We start from the raw sequence: 7,246 nt of genomic DNA on the forward strand, positions 1-7,246 counted from the left end.
AACAAGCATATCAGTCGAAGTTTATCTGTTCCTTCTAGAAATAGAAGCGATATCCGGGCCCCTCGATGATTTTGTGTTGACCCATATACCAGGCCTGGTCAGAACTAAACCGATGTGTTCAGTGAAGTTCTTCGTCAAACAAATCGGATAATCGAGAAACAACTGCTAGACAATAAGCAAGACATAGTTCCATGTGTTTGTCCGGCTGATATCATGAGAACAGAGGATTATGTGATCACTTATCTAAAATGGCGCTTCATAGTTCGACAGAGTCTTCGTTGTTCGAGGGAGTTTTCGAGAGCTACGATTGTTGGTTGGTTCCTGAAGTTATAGGCAAATATAGTTATTAGACTTATCCAAGTGGGAGTCTGTTGGATAAGGTGTCTAAGTCCATAACTTATTTGGTATATACTTGACCCGACCGGCATGGTCCATTTGGGTTGCATCTCATCCAAACTATTATGGATAATTTTATGAGAGTTATACACATATGTTTATTAATATATTATGAGTTATAATATATTAATATGAAGTTACATTATTTAATTAGTTTTAGTCTTAAATTAATTATGGATTAATTTAGAGATTAAAAGGAATACTAATTAAATTATGGGCCATTTGTTTTATATAGTGTGGGCTAATACTCATTTGTTAATGGGCTAGGCTTATGTGGAAGTCCATGGATGATCCATGGAGCTTTTAACCCATGGATCCTTGGAATAGGAAAAGACATGGGTTATTAGGGTTTCACCCTAACCATGCATACTATATAAGCATGCTTATGGAGCATGAAAGATAGCCTAAGATAGCCTAAGAGAAAGCTAGTGTTCTAGTGTGTGTGTGCATGTGTGTGGCCGAAAATACAAGAGTGTGTATACTCTCTCAAAGTTTTCCAAGAGTTTGTGGTGTTTGTGATTCCATTTGAGGCATTCACACTATTGGTGCTTGGCCCTCAAACTCCTAAGAACCCAACACAACAAAGGTATGTAATCTCTTCTAACTCTTTTATGTTGAAATGTTCCCCATGCCATGTTAGATAGGTTATAAACCTTGGAAAATTATTATTTTGCATGTATTTAGACAAACATAGATCCAAGGTTTATTAGGGTTGCATGCACACTTAGGAAGTGTTAGATTGCTCAAAACCCAACAGATACCTCTTCCATATTACTTCCCTGCTCAAATCCCCTAGAAAAATTTCCTGCTGGACACTCTCGCTCAGCACGTACTCAGAAGCACATCACATATATCTGCAACCCTAGGCTAAGGCATCACAAATCAGGCCACTCAAGTCTTAAAATATGAATTTCCTAGCCTGCCCCTAGCATGCACACTATCTCATAAATTATATCACAAATATCTCATAACACAAAATAAAGGTGTTTTGGGAAATCACCGTTCGGGCTCTGGCTGATTGTACACACTGCTCTTTTTTGCTTTCTCTTTGAAACTCTTATTCTCTTTATAAAAACACGTTTCTTTTGAAAAGTTTTCTTAAATCCTCAGTTTGAGTCCAGATTTACCCGAAGGTGCATCCGAATCCCTCAAACCAAGGCTCTGATACCAACTTGTAACACCGTAAATTTCAAAACAATCTTTCATTTAAAAATAGTCGTTTAATTCTTAAAAACACCTTTCTTGAAATCTCATTTGTAACCGGATTACAAAACATAACTCCATTTTCACTTGCATAATAAACCATGATCCTCGAAACATGACTCTTTCTTTGGTGTGTACAATCGAGCCGGTGTCGTCCCGCGATCCTGAAAGAAACCTGAAACACATAACACAAACACTGTAAGCACGAAGCTTAGTGAGTTCCCCAAAATACCACACATATCACATATTAGCCACTCGAGGCTATAACTCTATGGGTCCGTGGACCCTACTCTGTGAACCCTCTGGTTCTAACTCTGTGAACCTTCCGGTTCTAACTCTGTAAACATGCACAGTATAAATCACATAGAAATAATGCAGTACAACACATAACATACATAGCATACAAATACTCTGTCACATAACTCTGGTTACCTACTCAAGGTAAAGTATGGTGAGAAGACTCACCTCGCGTATCTCGATAACTCGCAAATCCCGGAAGTCACTCGCGCTCGATCCTCCGAGCTATAATCCTCCTATAACACAATATACCTCTAATTAACACTTTCTCAACTACGGTTGACTAACCCCATCAAGTCAACACTGGTCAACTCTAGTCAACGGTCAACGGGTCAACTTTGACCGGACTCAGCGAGTGCACTAGAGCGACTCGACGAGTCTATACGTGTTCACTAACTCTCTAGGATTCTCTTTTGACTCGACGAGTTCCACCTGGCATGAATCACGGGGCCACCATGACTCAACTCGCCGAGTCTCAAGAACAACTCAGCGAGTTCCAGCTTGACTCAGTCCACCTGAAAACCCTCTCTAACTCTCCCTGACTCACTGAGTCGACCCTTAACTCAGCAAGACCACTCGCTGAGTGGTTAAGGACAAACTTCATGCTACTCGCCGAGTCTGTTCTTCGGACTCGGCGAGTCCATGCCATGCACCAACTCAATCTCACTTCTGAGGTCAGATCCGCTCCAACAACTCATAGATCTGACCCTCCCAAACACATTCATCACGTAAAGTTCATGTCTTGGCGCTCATAACACACCCCATGACTCATAAATGGTGTTTTGACCTCAAGCACAAGGACCCCAATCCAAAACCCCCCCCATGGATTCATAAAAAGCTTGGACAAAGGGACACTTTGGACCTCCAAGGGTCCAGATCCAGAACCTAACTCGTTTATGGGACCAATTTGGCACTAGATCTAGCCACAAAAGGGCTCAACAAACCCTAAATCAACATGAACATCAACATAACAGAGAATGGCTCGAAAATAGTACCTCAAACATGATGTTCTGCACCGTAAATCTTCAGGAAGTTGATCCTCTTGTCTAAAACTTCCTTTCCCTTGCTAAATAACACCTCCAATGGTTGATAATGGCTCCTTCTCTCACTCCACACGCTCAAATGCGCTAGGGTTTCGCTCTGGGGGCTGGTGAGCACAAATGACGGCCATAAGGCCCCTTAAATAGACCCCAAACCCGAGAAATTAGGGTTTCATTAAACAGCGCGGACTCGCCGAGTCCATTCCTTGGACTCGCCGAGTCCAGGCGCGAACCCGCGTCCAGATCCGCGATCATACTCGGCGAGTGTAGGCTCCAACTCGCCGAGTCCCCTCACAAATCATCAAAAAAATAATTAAATGAATAATACCTGGGAATCCGGGCTGTTACAGTCTCAAGGGGTGGGTTATAGTTGTGATTGAAAGGTGGAGGAACACAATCGTACCCTAAACCCATGTTTTGACTTTCTTTGAATTTTAATTGGATTTCACACAATGACTCAACTGTCTTACTTGATGCAGTGTAATTTTTGAAACAAACATCTATTTTATCATTCTTAATTTTCAAAGCGTCAAGTTCTTCAGTTACATCAACAAGTTTGCTTTTAATGTGATCATAATTTTCACACTTGTTGCTGTAATCTTCTTGTAATTTCCTAAAGTCCTTAGTCTTGGCCTCTAATTGTGCTTTTAAAGGTTTCTGACATTTCCTTAGAGTATAGCCTTCATATTTAAGGTCCTCATTTTCCCTTTTTAGCAAATCAATTTGTTCGTGAAGAAATTTAATCGTAGCTTTACAAGATGGAGTACATGAAACTTCATTTACCGGAATTGATGTGGAACTCATTTTTTTAATTTTTTATATATATATTTTTTATTTTTTTTTAAAATTTTTTTAATTTTTTTTAAATTGCCCTTTGACTTAAAAACCAAGAAAGTCCGCCTTAAAAGTCAAATTTAAAAAGTCAAACTCAAAAGTATGACTTGAAAAGTCAAACTTAAAAGTCAAACCGAAAAGCCAAATTTGAAAAATTAAAAGTCAAATGACAAAGTCAAAATTTAAAGTCAAAGGTCAACTTTTAAAAGTTAAAGTTAAAATTTTAACTAAAAAGTCAAAAATAAAAGTTAAAATTTAAAAACTAAAATTTTTGGGTTGAAAACGGATTTTAAAAATAAAGAAAATTGAATTTTGGGTTGATTTTGTCAAAAATGCGAAATTAGGTTCGAGAAGCACGAGTTATATTTCAAATTTCGGAAAAATGAAACAAAGAGCCTCGTAGACGAGTTGGTTTAGGCGCGCTTGTTAGTGACAAGGAGGTCCAGGGTTCGATACCTGGCACCTAAACTTCGTTTCCCTTTTTTTATGCGAAGGCTGCTGAGCGAGGTTGCTGTTTGCGAGGTGAGCCAAGTGCGAGCCGAAGACTCTGTTGCTACGAGAGCGAAGCAGCTGAGCCGAGAATCCGAGGCGAGACCAAGCCGCACACTCCGAGGCGTACACCATGACCGCACACGTCCGAGCCGCACACACCGAACCGCACACTGCTGAGCCACACACCTTCAACCAGCCGCACTCCTTCAACCGGTTCGTGAAAAAACGACGTTTTTCACCCCTTTTTGCTCTAAAACTCGATCAAAAACTCGTTTTTATGAAAAATGCAAAGAAGTAACCCCCCTTATTTTTGCGAGATCTATCCAAAAACGCTATTCTCTTTTCAAAATAAGATCAAATAAGCTCCAGATCTGACAAAATTGATTGACACAACCAAGCTATGATACCAATTGTAAGTCCCCAAAATTGCTTGTGTATCAATCAGATCCAATTGATGGTGCGGAATCCCAATTAATTGGATGATGTCAGATGAATATAGAAGAGAATTACAAGAAGAAGAAGATGAATCTATGATGTATTCAATATGAATTATGCTCCTTACAATAGATTCTCTCACACACACTTCTTCTCTCTAGCTTTCTCTTCCAACCGTACACTCACATGCACTCCTCTATATATATGGACCTCTAGCCATACACATGTGTACAGCCACACACCCTGTTTACGGCCGTACACACAAACCGCAAACACATACAATATTACATAAAAATATATTTTCCTAGAAAAGCAAAGTATAAACCATATTTTTGACCCAACAATATCACTTACCAGACTTCTATGATATTCGGTATGATCGGAGAGGGCAGTTTAGAGATTTGTGATGAGAAGCAGAGTGCATTATGCATTGAGATGACAATCATGATAGGGACATATACGTTGATGTTTTAGGAGTTCAGAGCTTGTGAAGCTCCAGATTATCATGGGATTTAGGGCCCCATTGCTAGCAACAGATGGTTGGCATATGTCACCAACGTTGTTTGTACCAGCTGTTGTCTCGAAAGGGGACAAGATGTGATTTACTTCCTGTCTCCTGATGTACAGAGCATGCGATTGATAGAAAGAGGTTGGTAATGAGTTGAGGATGCTTCGATCACGGGCATGGGTACGGTACTGATGCAGCGGGGTCACGTAATAGCAGGCCTTAGGGAATTAGGATGGGGATTCCAGTCAGAACATGAGTTCGATAGAGTGTTGTAAATCTGCAGGTTTAGCCGTAGCATCCACTAGTAGCCAGATAGTGTTAGAGTGTTGTAAGTCTGCAGGTGTAGCCATAGCATTCATTAGCGGGCAGATAGTGTTACAGCATTGTAAGTCTGTGGGTGTAGCCATAGTATTTACTAGTAGCTAGATAGTGTTAGAGTGTTGTAAGTTTGCGGGTGTAGCCATAGCATTCACTAGCAGTCGGATAGTGATAGAGTGTTGTAAGTATGTGGGTGTAGCCGTAGCATTGACTAGTATCCACAGGTCAAATAGTGATAGGCTGTTGTATGTCTGTGGGTGTAGCTGTAGCATTCACTAGTAGCCAGAGAGTGTTGGGGTGTTGTAAGTCTGCGGGTGTAGTCTTAGCATTCACTAGCAGCCAGGCATTGATAAGGTGTAGTAAGTCTGCAGGTGTAGCTGTAGCATTCATTAGCAGCCAGATAGTGTGAGAAAGTGTTGTAAGCTTGCGGGCATAGATGTAGGAATCAAAAGGTTGGTAGGTAGTGCTAGAGTACTGTGAGTCTGTGGGCGTAGTTGTGGCATTGACTAGGTTGGTTGATAGCATGGGAGTGTTGTTACATCACAGAAGGAATAGTGATACCCACTAGTTTGGGTGCAACAGTGGGGGCGTGGCAAATCAATAGATTGGTTTACGGTTTTCCCCAGATGAATTAGATTTACTAATCCTGTTATGAGACCGTGGGAACACAACTACAGTCATGAGATTAAAGAAGCAAGGAACCACTTAAAGTCATTATGATTTAAGGCTACCCCTAGCTAGGTAGCCAACACTCTTAGCCTTGGATTTGCTGACGTCAAGACTTGACGTTTGAACTCGACCAGTTAGATCAGATGGCCGTTAAGCCACGGTGGCAAGATAATTAGTGGCAACTAGTAATGAGACAAGGATTTTGTATAGAAGTTGCGTGGGGCAACTATGAGATTGCCCACGGCTCAGCAATCAGACAGAACGTCAGCATTCCAAATAAGCTGGAACCAGGGAGGTCCAGGTAGACCTTGGGGAAACAGTCATGTGGCAGCGTGTTGTTGCAGGCAGTTCAACGTTTCAGGCAGTTCAACGTTTCAGGAAGTTCAATGTTTCAGGCAGTTCAACGTTTTAGGAAGTTCAGTGTTTCAGACAGTTCAGTGTCTCAGACAGTATTAGTGTTTCAAGTTTGCAGGTTCAGACAGAGTATCTGATAGATTTGGAAGTGAGTAGGCACTCGTAGTGGGATTAAGTAATCTCAGAGTAGTTAATTTGACCCTGTTGCACAGCTCTCATATGAGTCTAACCGTTGCGGGGATGAATCTTCTACCTAAAGGATTATGTGAGCCTTCTGTCAAGTATAAGACTCCTGCAACGGGATTATGGCTAAGGACTTTGTATTTAGAGGTTGCATCAAAGTCATCAAAGTTGGAAGTTATGTGGTTAGGTAGTTATTTGATGAGGTTTGAGTATGGTAACATTGTAGTGAAGGCAGCCGGTCACGGAGACAAACCATTTTGGAACTCAGACCTTAGCAATGCTATCGTATTTTCGGGTTTGTGGTCGTATTGTTAAGGTTGTCTGGTATGTTGGGGATGGTAACGAATGATTTCGAGGGCAAAATCTAATTTAAGTGGGGGAGAGTTGTAACACCCTGTTCCGAATTGATTCCTAGTATGAGGCTATGACCCGGAGGTTGGTCATTGTAAGGATTATGGCTTTCAAAAAGGTAAGATCTAGGCCGATTTGGCTGCGAGTGATGTATTAGAAGTGATCT

The sequence above is a fragment of the Lactuca sativa genome, chromosome 8 (genome assembly GCF_002870075.4).
Source record: "Lactuca sativa cultivar Salinas chromosome 8, Lsat_Salinas_v11, whole genome shotgun sequence".
Classification (NCBI taxonomy): Eukaryota; Viridiplantae; Streptophyta; class Magnoliopsida; order Asterales; family Asteraceae; genus Lactuca; species Lactuca sativa.